The sequence below is a fragment of the Antennarius striatus genome, chromosome 5, assembly GCF_040054535.1.
Source record: "Antennarius striatus isolate MH-2024 chromosome 5, ASM4005453v1, whole genome shotgun sequence".
NCBI classification, from domain to species: Eukaryota; Metazoa; Chordata; class Actinopteri; order Lophiiformes; family Antennariidae; genus Antennarius; species Antennarius striatus.
Genome location: NC_090780.1, coordinates 4,544,431 through 4,558,262, shown reverse-complemented (window position 1 = coordinate 4,558,262; position 13,832 = coordinate 4,544,431). Strand labels below are relative to the sequence as shown.

General features: G+C 42.0%; 1 protein-coding gene across 2 annotated transcripts in view; it reads left to right on the top strand.

The window, feature by feature from the left end:
* The first annotated feature begins 4,209 nt into the window (after positions 1-4,209).
* The window catches only part of grm4 (glutamate receptor, metabotropic 4), a 189,278-nt gene continuing 179,655 nt past the window's right edge, over positions 4,210-13,832 (top strand). For both annotated transcript variants that reach the window (XM_068315171.1, XM_068315172.1), the window contains exon 1: positions 4,210-4,413. The gene's annotated coding sequence lies outside the window, so the exon portion shown is untranslated. The remainder of the gene's footprint in view (positions 4,414-13,832) is intronic.

Here is a 13,832-nt window from a genome sequence, read left to right as displayed (position 1 = left end):
ATTGCACAACTATTAGTTAAGAGTTTCAAACTAGCTAGTGGAGACACTCTTCAACTTAATATGGAATCTCAAAAAAGCTGATGGAATCCAGTTGTTTTTTAAGAAGGGTGGAGAAAAAGAGTAGTCTTTGCCTTTTTATGGGAACAAACATTGAGGTCACAATCTGAGGTTCAGTAAGGCAGCAGGAATGATGATCCCAATAAAGACTCATCACACACAGCCAAAGGATATGCAGAGGCTGAAGTTTGCTCAATCGAAAACCACAAAGCAATTGGCAACATTAACCTTTTTTAGCTTTCCTTTTTTCTCCAGGTAAATATGCACATTAATGACTACATAAACAGGAGACTGTGTTGCTCTGCCCAAGGCCAGAATTGATTGTGTTTGGCTCCACACCTAAGAGGAGCAATTTATGGGTTTTTGTGTTTCAAGCCAAATGTCCTGTCCTGTCATTATATGACATCTTTTACAAAAGGACATCAGCAGGATGTCATCATGTAAAATCATTGATTTCTGATGTAGAGAATTGTGCAGTCTTAAAAAGGGCATTTAAAGGCATTATCTTCCTGAACTTAGATGTGTACTTATGTTCTAATATAGTCATTAAAAGACTTGAATGTAAGAATATAATCACATTTAAGCTTTTATATCGAATACTTTATGTGACTCATGTACCAATTGTTCTCATTTAGTAAATCATTTAAAGATGTTAAAAGCCACAACCACCAGGGGCTGCTGTCATGCTGCTTACACCAAACTATTTGTAGCGTCATTCAACAACTCAACACTATATTATGTATTTATTTAATAACCCTTACCAAAGTGATTGTGTGTACAGCATATTTACATATGGAGTCAGTGTAATACGATCATTACCAGAAACACACAGTGATTTAGATGTTGCAAGCAGAATAAGATCCACGTCATCAACAACATTAACATCAGACTTGTCACTGCACCGGTGTCACAGCTAACAGGCAACTGTCCTTTCAAAACACAACAATAAAGTATCCTGCAACAATTTTCCGAGACTGAAACAGCACACATGAGGGTTAAGTGAGAAAATGTGGAATGAGTATGTCCCCACTCTACTCAGCAAACACCCACAGAGAATTTGTATTTTTAGATTAAAGGTACCTCTAACATCTACATGGTATAATTTATTGTTTTTGGTATCCCATAAACTGAGTTTTGAACTGCCAGGCAGGAGGCCTAGAAGAAGACCAAAGAGGAGGTTTATGGATGTAGTGAAAGAGGACATGAAGGTAGTTGGTGTGAGAGAAGAGGATGTAAAGGACAGGGTTAGATGGAGGCAACTGATTCGCTGTGGCGACCCCTGAAGGGAAAAGCCGAAAGGAAAAGAAGAGGTATCCCATAAACAAAATAACACGCTGTCACCGCTGAACGCCAGCCAATACATATTGCTATCCCCATGTAATTTACAGTTATTTATAGAAACGGCTGGGATTAATATATTTTACGAATACAAAACTTTTATGTATTTTGTAAACGTTTTGTGGGTGTGGAATGACTGTTTTTGAAATTAATGTTAAAAATATTTTCTGGTAAAGGTCAACTTCCTGTTGACCTGAGCTAACCCCGGAAGAATATAATTATTAGTAACCATCATATTAGTATGGTAGATAGAAATTCCTTATGCACAGTTTTCGCCTTAAATATAAATTTTGCTGGAGCCTCATATAACATAGTGTGTTGATTTACAGTGTACCTGTGACAACTATCAGTCAACCACCGTATCGAAAATAATTTCACTCACACAGAGCATATGGCCTGTCTTTGTAAAATATTGCCTCAAACAGACAGTGACAAACTGACTCATTTCTGTCTTCCAGCTTGTGGATGTGTGAGACAGCAAGAGCCTCAATTTTCTATAATCAGATGTCAGCAGATAGATCGTATCACCCCAGAGTTCAATATTAGAAGACACTGATGAAAAGATATGACGTACAAATATCATATTTTGCTACAACTGTTCATTTATTTCATCAGGACTTTGCAGCGTCCTCCCTCATCTTCTACTTATCATCTTTATTATTGAGTTTAAAATTCTGAGAGCTATTCTTTTTCTGTTAGTTTAATTCAACATTTGTTGTAGGAGTCTCATAAGGCGAGAGGTCTCTTCACTAAGGATCGAGTGAGTGTGAAAACAACTTAAAAACCAGGTCAGAGCTGACAAGAGCACAGGGTTACTTTAAATCATGTAAATTCAACAGGAGCTCTGGCTTTTAAAGAATCCTGTTCATGAACTGAAAATCTTGTGACCTCAGAATTTACATATTAAATAATTCCCCCAATGTATCCATGAAATGAGAAGCATCTAGGGCAAGCGATTATGCCTCAGTGGCTAGTCTTTTCAGTGGGATTTTCAGTTGTGACTGGAATTAACATGGCTTAAATTCTCTCTGCTCCATAGCTAATTGAAATAAGTAATCTCCAGAGTGTGCCTTGCACAGAGGGACTGGGACAACTCGGTAGCGTAACATGGGATCCTCGGAGCAGGTTCGACAAAGCCCTCTCACACCACACTGCTGCCCAAAGCAGAACAGAAATGGGTCTCCTGGTAGGAATAACTTTTGTAACCACAGCTAAATAATTCACTTATTATGCTACTGTGCTAAACAGAAATAGAACTCGGATGGAGGAGCTGACAGACAGAAGAGAGCTGATGCTTTGAGGAGCAATAAAGAGATGTAAAACACTTTGTTCAATAATGTTAACAAATGAGCCCAGTGTTTTTTTTTCTTCCATGATTTAAACCATCCCCTGACAGCCAGGAGTCTGTCAGTCAGTCTAGTCATGTAGCTGGAATTTGCTCCAGCAGAAAAGGGGATGAATATTCAGAGGCTCAGCTGCCACCGAGGACTACAGAGACCAACATCTCTCCAACCCCCCTACCACACACCCACACACCCACACACACACACACACACCCTGCACCTTCCCTGGATGTGATGGAGCCTAACAGTCTACAGGTGTGACCCACTCAGACCTGTGAGAGTCTCTCTGCACCTCTCAGCCCTGTGATCAGGAAGGCGAAGAGAGCAGCTGCACACCTTCAGGAAGCATCAGCCCCAGCGTGGACATAGTGGAAAAAGAATCCCTCCCTCCCAGTACAGGACTACAGGTTGCACCGATGCCACTGTTAAAATGATTGACGAGATTCTTCCTCTCCATACAACACATTTTGTAGACTTTTGAAGGTTAATAGCCGAAAGATTGACCCATCAATTACATTAAAGTCTCATATAACAGGCAGTGCTGGAGTTGAAACTAATTTCTCGCTCTTTTCCTGGACATGAGTCCTTGGATATGATTTCAGATACTCTGCTGCAGAATTGAGCCACTGTAACCCCCCCCCCCACACACACACACAAACACACAAAATTAAGTCCTTGCACGCCGTGATGGGACTTGACATTTTCGTCAATATCAACACACATCACCCCCAAAATGCCTTTGGAAAGCAACGTTCAACGCGTTCAAGAACTGTGAAGCAGTGTCTCAGCTGAAACAACCACACAAGAAATGTTTTTCTGTTGCAACCGGGAGAAGTGAGCTGATGGCGCGACACCGTGTTGTGGATAATCTAAGAGTCGCATGTTGCGTTTTCTCTAAATGATCTGACACAATATGTGTCTTTAAATGGTCATTAACTTCCACACGGTGACATATTCTTTCACAGATCGGTTAAATGCTTAGTACAAGCAGATAATGTGTCAAAGAAAAATAAATGAGCAAAGTCACCATGAGAATGAAGACTCCGGCGGCAAAACCGACATTAACATTTCAGATTGAAGCCAAGGCTTCTTTTCACACTTTGGCAAGACAACCAATGCCAATGCAGGTGGTATCACATGCTGTAATCTGCCCCCCCCCACCAACCCCATTTAATTCATGGTGCATTTCCCCCCCCCACCCCCTGATAAAGGCGGTGTGATGCGATGCTTTTACCATCAATCACTCCCAGTGCGCGTGGCGCACACACTCCTCCGTCTCCACTTGAAAGTGTTGACGCTTCGGTCGTGGGTATGCGCATCCCCGCTCTCCAATCTTTTTAAATCAGATCCTCTCGTTGCAGGGGGGGGGGGTGTTATACACTGACCGCATTGTCGTTTCTTGCATATTCCAACGCAGCCCTGAAGTTGGGACTTGAGACTTTCAGCACCACTTTTCCGTGGACAGCCCCTCGCAAGGATTTAGTTGGATCGACGTGGCGTCAATATGCATGTGGATTCAATTTGGATACCCCGCGGGAAAAAAAATCAGATAATTATTTGAAAGATCCAATATTTCTCAGGAAATCCTGCATTCGCGTAGACTCAACAAAATACGATTTTGCTTTGGATATGGGTCACTTCTTATTGAAGGATTCGTTGTGGGGAGAAGATATAGGTAAGTGCAACACCCCGACTGCGAAAATGATTCATCTACGGCGATTAAATGCTTGAAATCGTCGTGACTTAAGATTTACTCGAGCTTTGGAGGCTGTATAATAAAAATGACACAATCGTGGGTCCATGAGACTATCTGATGACGCTCGCAAAACATTTTTTTCTTTTCAACTTTCACGTGTAGATGCTCTTTATTAGTTAAAGCAATTTATTAGTTATATTGTTATGACAGTTTTGAAAAGTAGACCCCCGGATTGCGTACAAAGGAGCGCTACGCCCAGATGCATTGATTGTTTTGCGCGTTAAGGCGCAGCGTTTTGCGTGGAGCTCCGTGCCTCGATGCGCTGCGGAGGCACCCGAAGTCTTATGAAATATGATAAAAGAATGACTCAGTATCTAGAGTGCGGAATCTTTTTGCTCTATAATGACATGTTGAATGTATTTGTTTTTTAAGCATAGGTTAGATCAAATCACACACATTTATTTTATTTATTTATTTTTATTTTTACACAACCAACAACCAATCTGACTGAATGGAAAGGCGGGACGAAAAACCCACGTCTTCCTCCCTTGTTTCCCATCTTATCTCCGCGCCTCCCTCTTCAGCCCTGGAACAAGTTGAGTTATGTAGGGTAGCGCTCTGGCTGGGCGGTATTCAGCGTGTTGAGAGAGTGTTGCTGTGGTGGAGGGGAGAACGTGTGTGACCCATCGATTGTCAGTCACTGTGCTGTGCAGATGTGCAGCCTCATGGTAGTAGAAGCCAGATTGGAGTGGTAAATCTGCTGATGTGAGACTGCTGCTGTGCACCCCAGAGTAAACTTTAACAGGTTACTTAGGCATGCCTGGTTGTAAATTGTTGACAGGGATGTAGATTATGCTTAACTTGCTTGTACACTGCTTTCCTATTGGCATAGCTAACAGTGCTGGTGGTCAAGCACCATGAGTGCACGTATCATACCTGGCACACAACCATGGTGTTAATATGGCTTCCATTCAGGACTGCCCCCCAAGGCCTCTTTGTGGGCCCAGAGATTAGCTTTGTAATATCTTATTCTCATGGCCTCAGTTCATAGTGGGGGTGCTGCAATGATTGCAGCCAAATATGCCATTGTATGCATCCTTGTGAACTTACAGCCAAAAGGGGAAATGTTCCTCATATCAGCGGGTCATTATCCAAAGAGACTGACTCAGCAAAAGAGATTTTTTAATTCAATCTCTGAGCCCTAGAGAGATGGATTTTATGTCTTCTGTCAGGTTATTCTTGTTGCCGTGTTCTTCACAAGTACAGTGACTGGGAGCCTACCTGGATCTATCTACAAAGCAAGCTTAACAAATCTACTCTATTCATAGATTGGGAGGGATATTTTGTCTGTACACTGGAGCTGGTAGTGGTGCAGGGCTTACTCAAACAGCACCAATTTACTTTTGCAGGCATCGCTTGGTTTATCTTGTCCACTGAGTTAGTTTAGCAAGTGCGTACTCAGCGTAAAACACCATGACTTGCTTGCTACTAAGTTAATGTGACATAGGCCAGAGTGTGAGCAGCTGTGAGGAGATACAGTACCGTTGTCTTATTCTTTGCTACACAAGGACAGACGTGTACAGTAGATCCACATGCCTCTAGAATACAAATGCTTTTTTTTATGTGTTGGGAAAGCGCCAGGAAACACATCACATTAAAATGATGAACGATCAGAAGGATTGAAATCATTCCAATAGGAGGAAGTTTGATCTTGTTCTCCAGTCTGCAGTGAGATCCAGCAGTATCCACACTTTGCTGTTCCATGACTCCAAAAGTGAGGCTGCAATAAACCATTGTCTGTACTCAGTCCCAAAACAGACCTTCAGTCTAATTCCCAACAGACGTTTGTTGTTCCCTTTTAAAGGCCTGTACTGGATATGGGGGATATGTGTGTGCAGCCAATTGAGCCCAGGTTCTAGCTTCTTCCTCCTCCTGGCAGACACCATCTGCTTGCTGGGGATGTTTTCCCAATAATCCCATAGTAAAAACAGAGAAAATAAAAAACATGGCAACACTACAAACACATAATCCTTAGCATCCTTTAAAAATGAAAAACAGGCCACATCATCTGAAAGATAAGTAAATACCTAAGTGAGACCAAGACTAAATAAAAATCTTGCCGTATTTGTGCACTCATGTTGGGATAGTAAGTAAATTTATGCAAGCACACAGACATGCAACTAAGTCTTTTTTTATTTATCTAAAAACATCCACAAATTTCTCAATTTAGTCATTAAAATTAATCCTTCAGTTAATGGTCAGCATTTACAACACTGTGAGGGTCACTGTTTTGGATTTCACAGGTTGATGAACAGAATGTTTTGAAATGTCTAAAATTTTGTGATACTCAAGTTAATGAATACCTGATGCTTACAAATTAGATTTGCAGGAAATAATGAAGGCAATTTCTTTAGTGTTTTAATGGACCATCAACATTCAGTCGATGTCCCATTCTTCTGCTGATGGATTGAAATCAAAGGTTTATCCTTGTAGCAGTAATCACCTATAAACAGACATTCTCTCCTGAGGCTTTATCGTGTCAGGGCCATTGCATTTACATATAAGTAAAGTAGCAGGTAGAAATTAGACCAAAGAACATTTTCATGTCTGTAATACATCTTTTTATGAAATTTATTTCAAATTATTGACTTTATTTGACTAATGTGAATTTCACATACAACATAAACTCACCACTATTATATTCCTGACATATCATTAATTCTAGTAGTGCAGTGAAAAAAAAACTATTGAATTTCAAAATTATTAGAAATGCATAGAAACAGCAGAAAGAAGCAGAAGAGTTATGTTGTGCGTCTCCTGAATCATCTTCCCCAGACTCTTCTGGTAGTGTGAAATGGAGTGTGAAATGAGTGCACTTAACATCCCTGCAGTGGATTATACACATGGGTTCAAGAGCTGCTCACCTTATCTGCGAATCTGTTGTTGTGTTATGCTCACCTTTACTTAAGTCGTCTTAATGTTCCTCACATGATGGAGCCCCCTTTATTCGATCAGATGCTCAATGTGAGGAATTCCAGAGGTGAGCAGAATTATCGACAGATGTTTTTAGAAGTTCATTAAACTCCTTGGGACATCTCATATTTGTTTTATTAGATGACAGATACATGATCAATCATCCAAACTGACTTTTAACCTGTCTAAACTTTCTTTAACAAATTATATCCTCATCTAGAGACTGTAGTATGTTTGTCATTTTGACAGAGGGGAAATGCCCTCTAGTGTGCTTCCATATGAATAATTACCAAACACCACTGAATAAGAAATAGAGTTTCAAACACTTTGACACTTTTAAGAGCAATTATCACCAATATTCTTCACATTCTCGGGCCCATTTTGTTTTTTTGTTTTGTTTTTTTGTTGCAGGCTCTTGAATACGACAGGTTCTTTTTGAAGACGAGATGATAATGATCATCTCGTCTTCAAGAAGATGAATATGAATGAATGAATAAGATGAATAATGAATGAATGAATGACAGGTGGCACATAAATATTTTATTTTCATTTACTCTAGTTGTATAATGTTTTGATGAAACAACACACTGTACAAAACGATAAATATTTTTTACAGCCTAATTAAAATAATCCTAATTAAAATCCATACATTAGATTGCAATGAGTGAAGTGACCATTTCATCAGAGGGTCACAAAATACACACAGCTATTAACATACCCTCCGTTGATGTACAGTCACTAGTACACCTATATTGCGTGTTTTGGTGATGAGAGGAAGCAGGAGAACCCGATAGGAACTCATTCAAACAAAGCTCAAAAAAGGAAGGTAGCACCGGGCTAACATCACAGTTACTTCCCCCACAATAAGTGGCTTCAGCAACAACTCTAGAGCTAGTTGTGCTGATTTGCACATAGGACCATATTGACTGTAAAAAAGCATCAACCACACTGCCTGTGGATTATCACAAGGGGCCCAACTTCTGGTGGACTCACCACCCACCGAGGAAACCATAGGGGACGGGTGCAGTGTGGATTGGGCGGCAGTCGTCAGCATGGGGCTCGACGACCCAATCCCCAGACAAAGACTCTAGTTCTAGGGACATGGAATGTCACCTCCGACCGCGTGTGTTAAACACTCGGGTGAAGAGAGGGGCAGAGCAGTCAACCAATCACCACCTGGTGGTGAGCTGGATCTGTAAGCAGAGCAGGGGGCCATGACAGACTCGGTAGGCCTAAATGTGTTTTGAGAGTCTGTTTGGAACGTCTGGCAGAACCAGCTGTCAGTGAGGTCTTCAACTCCTACCTCTGGGAGAGCTTCTCTCAGATCCCGCAGGAGGCTGGGGACATTGAGTCAGAGTGGACTATGTTCGCCACCTCCATTGTCGAAGGGGCTGCTCGGATCTGTGGTCGCAATGTCTCTGGTGCCTGTCACGGTGGTAGCCCTCGAACCTGGTGGTGGACACTGGAAGTAAGGGATGCCGTAGAGCTGAAGAAGGAGTCCTATCAAATCTTGTTGAATTGTGGGACTCCGGAGGCAGCTGACAGGTACAGACAGGCCAGTCGTACTGCAGCTCGAGTAGTCATGAAGGCAAAACGTGGGTCTGGGAGGAGTTTGGGGAGGCCATGGAGGAGGACCATCGGTCAGCCTCAAAGAAATTCTGACAAACCATTTGGCGCCTCAGGAGGGGAAAGCGGTGCACAGACAATACTGTTTACAGTAGAGGCGGAGAGCTGCTGACCTCGACTAAGGATATTGTTGGGCGGTGGAAAGAATACTTCGAGGATTTCCTCAATCCCGCTATCATGTCTTACGCAGAGGAAGCAGAGGCTGAGGTCTCAGAGGTGGACTCGTTCATCTCCCAAGCTGAAGTCACCAAGGTGGGTGCCAAACTCCTAGGTGGCAAAGCACCGGGGGTAGATGAGATTTGCCCTGAGTAGTTCAAATCTCTGGATGTTCAGGAACTGTCATGGTAGACATGTCTCTGTAATGTCGCATGGCAGTCGTTGACAGTACCTTTGGATTGGCAGACCAGGGCTGTGGTCCCTCTTTTCAAAAAGCGGGACCAGACGGTGTGTTCCAACTATAGGTGGATCACACTCCACAGCCACCTGGTGAAAGTCTACTCCAGGGTACTGGAGGGATGAATTAGACTTATAGTCTAACCTCAGATTCAGGAGGAACAATGCGGTTTTTGTCCTGGTCGCAGGACACTGGACGTGCTCTACACTCTCCATCGAGTGCTCGAGGGTTCATGGGTGTTTGCCCAACCAGTCCACATGTGTTTTGTGGATCTGGAGAAGGCATTCGACGTGTCCCTCGTGGTATTTTGTGGGGAGTGCTTCGGGAGTATGGGGTTTAGGGCCCTTTGCTGAGGGCTCTCCGGTCCCTGTATGACCGGAGCCAGAGCTTGGTTTGCATTGCTGGCAGTAGGTCAGACCTGTTCCAGTTTTATGTTGGACTTTAATAGGGCTGTCCTCTATCACTGGTTGTGTTCATAATCTTTATTCACAGAATTTATAGGCACAGCCTGGATTCGGAGTTCTGCTTTTTGTCCTGTTGGCCTCATCAAACCTGGACCTTCAGCGTGCACTGCGACTGTTTGTAGCTGAGTGTGACGCGATTGGATGAGGATCAGCACCTCTAAATCCGAGGCCAGGGTTCTCGACTGGAAAAGGGTGGTCTGCCCTCTTCAGGTCGATGGAGAGTCTTTGCCCCAAGTGGAGGGGTTTAATTATCTTGGGGTCTTGTTCACGAGCGAGGGAAGAATGGAACATGAGATTGACAGACGGATCGATGCAGCGTCCGCAGTGATGCGGTCGCTCTATAGGTCTGTCGTGGATGAAGAAGGAGCCGAGTCGCAAGACGAAGTTCTCAATTTACTAGTCAATCTACGTCCCTTTCGGTCATGATCTTTGGGTCATGACCGAAAGGACAAGATCCCAGATACAAGCGGCTGAATGGGGTTTACTCTGTAGAGTGGTTGACCGCACCCTTAGAGGTAGCGTGAGGAGCTCAGTCACAAGGGAGGAGCTCAGAGTAGAGCCACTGCTCCTCCGCCTGAAGAAGAGCCAGCTGCGTTGGCTCGGGCATCTGTTTTGGATGCCTCCTGGACGCCTTCCTGGGGAGGTGTTTTGGGCTTGTCCTACCGGGAGGAGACCTCGAGGAAGACCTAGGACGAACTGGAGGGACAATGTCTCTCTGCAGGCATGGGAACTCCTCGGGATCCCTCCGCAGGAACTGGAGGAGGTGTGTGGGGAGAGGGAAGTATGGGCATCCCTCTTGAGACTGTTGCCCATCGACCTGGTCTCAGATAAGCGGTTGAAGATGGATGAATGGAAAACGTGCTGCCAAACATCTGAGAGATTAGACAGTGAGAAACATCTTTGTTCATTCATCTGTACTCGTGTTTCCGGCCACATAGAAAGTCTAACATTTAGCTGTTTTTGGCCTCTACCACCTCCTAGGAAACATTCGACAAACACTCACTAACTGTATCTATCTTATGTCGGGTGCATCCAATGACTTTTTGTGGATTTTGGGGTGTGAACAGGTGCATGCTGAGTGTTACAGAAACAATGAGTGGTTCAATGAGCTGAATTGTGTATCCTCTCAGCTGCTCTTTATTATGAGCAACCTTTCTTATCGCGAATTAATTTAGTCTATTGTTATTCTACTATACAGATAAGTATAGTAATATTTCTTCAAACAACATAATAGATAATAGTACATGAGATATTTCACCTTTTATATGTTGAAGGTGATATACATTAGACAAGACTTCATTACACTAACAATGAGTAAAATGTGTGTGGCATGGGCTCTTCAATTAGCACAAACCACATCAACCACCCACAGCTCTCAGCTACCCCCACACCCCACCCCATGCCCTCCAAACCATCAACCCTTCTTCTTTCCCTCCCACTACTCCAAAGACACTCAGTATTCATCACTTGAATATGTTCTTTTCTCAACATAACATTATGGCTGCCATAAAAAAGGAGCTGCACACTCTTGTTTTCCACCCAAAAGACTGACAGTTATAATGCTAGAGATGAGAGGCTTAGCTTAGAACAAGAGCTGTGACAGCATGTGTTACCAGTAACTGTTGCCTCCTCTCCCAGAACCTTCACCAGAACATTTCTCCTCCTATATTTTGTCGGCATCATGAAAAAAAGAAAAAAATTATCCATGGGCTCACCAAGGAGACAGAGGTTGGTGACCAGTTTTGAACCAAAAGTCAAAGATTAAGAATCTTTTGACCTTTTTACTTCTACACTGTATCTAAACAAATAAGGTAAAACACTTTACTCAAACCACAGTCAATGCGAAAGAAATATAATGTGCTTAGATAGTCTAATTAACATCATGTTAATGTTGACATGTTTATTTTTAGACCCCTAATGAATTAATTCCTAAAGTGTCACCAAGCTGTGGCCTTCAGCTCACACACATCCAAACAAACTTGTAAGTCTGTTATTCCATAGTAACCAACGTTTATTTTGGCTTGATTAGCTATAATGCTGGATTGCTTCTGTTTTTGAAATTTCCCTGTGTCCAAAATGGTCACAGAATCAAGCCTTGAAGTTTTATCCATTGATGGGGTGATTTACAACACAACAGACAAAGGAGAAAGTGAAAGGTGTGATAATTCAACAGCAACAACCAATTCAAGATCACCTAATGAAAGCAAAGAAACAGTGTACAATGACTAACAATTTTAACGGCAAACTCCAAAACACAAATGGCAAAGGCATAGCAAATATCTCACAGTCAATTATGCAGAGACCTGAAAAAGGAATATCTGTGATTGTTGTGGGGGGTGGTGGTGGTGGTGGTGGTGGTGGTGGTGGTGGTGGGGGGGGTTTCAATTAAACCTCTTGAATAAAGACTAAGTTGCATATTTTATAGGAAAAACGTAATACACTTGATACACTTTATTTAAAATATTTTGTTATGACATTGATACAAAATGAAATTCATGTAGCCATGTGTTTCTTTCAAGGCAAATTTGCTTTTATAAATTTGTTGCACGTAACCCAGTGTTGTGACAGATGTTATAACACGGTAGACGGCATACTCCAGTGTAAGCATAAAACACTGAATCAGAACTGTTCAGTAAATACATTTTTATTCAAAATGAGTTACTAAGGAGCTGCTTGTGTTGATTTGACTCTTCTAAAGATGGTTTTTCATTGAATTTGTTACTAAACTATAAACTCTACCACTCTATTAGGAGAGTCATTTATTCATACCTATAATCCAGTCATCTGTGGATTATAGATATGAATGCACTTTATCCCCATTGGTGACAAAGTACATAAAAAATTCCATTTTAAATAAAATATATTCTTTTGAGATTCACACCTCTAGACACTACCGGATGCATATGATGCAAAGCCATATGTTCCCCAAATTTTCCCTGTAAATGCGTACCGATCTGACTTAAATTCCATGTTTTTTAACTGGGCCTGAAATTACTCATTTAACATACTTATGGTGGCATGCTTAGTGAGTGTATTTCAGAGCAGATTGTTGCAGTAATTTATAACGAAACTTGGAAAATGTGGTACTTTTAGCTGTCCTGCCACTCTTGCTTCATTCTTAATTGGGTAAAAAAAAATCTGCTTTTATGGCAGATGGGGTTTTAGGTTCTCAATGGATTTCTTTGTGGACAAAAGTGAACAAAATGTTTAACAGCTCCCATTCATCAACACAAATGTTACAAATACGGCTGTAGTTAATCGCTCTGACATCAGCACTGTGAAGGCCACGGTTTGAACTGTTAGGACTTCTCTGGGATACCACAGTCAAAACGCAGAGATTGAAAAATGTCTGTGCTCAGAAGTTGTGGCCTTGCGATGAGAATCTTGAGAGTCGACAGTTTAAAGGCTACTTCACTTCTGATATGCCAAAGAATTGGTATCTGCAGGCAGTGGAGTGTAATGTAAAGCCTCTGATTTCTTGTGGTGATTTGTTCAACTTTGCAACATCTCATTAAACTGTCTCTACCCCGTTGTTAACAAAGCATGATGAGATACCAGTTTGACAGTGAAAGCACTATTATTTTTAAGCTGTTCGGCACAGTATAGTGCTACCAGTGGTGTAGACATATTAAGGAGAAAAATTGCAATCAGCGGTGCAGATGCACAGCCAGGCACACAGAGATGAACAGGCAGAGGTTAATTTATGTAACAACGTACCTCTATTGTAAGGCCGCCATTGCCTTTTAGGTTTCATATTGTGGTTGTAAATGAATGTGCATGTGCACTAATGTGTTAGCACACACACCCTCTTCACTTTAATGTATGGAAAATAGAATCAAGGACAGAGGGAATTTGTGCTCGGTTATGTGGAATTTTTCCATCTTGTGGCAATTAATAACTATCTTGAGGAAGCTTATCAGAATTCACACATGCTTATATTT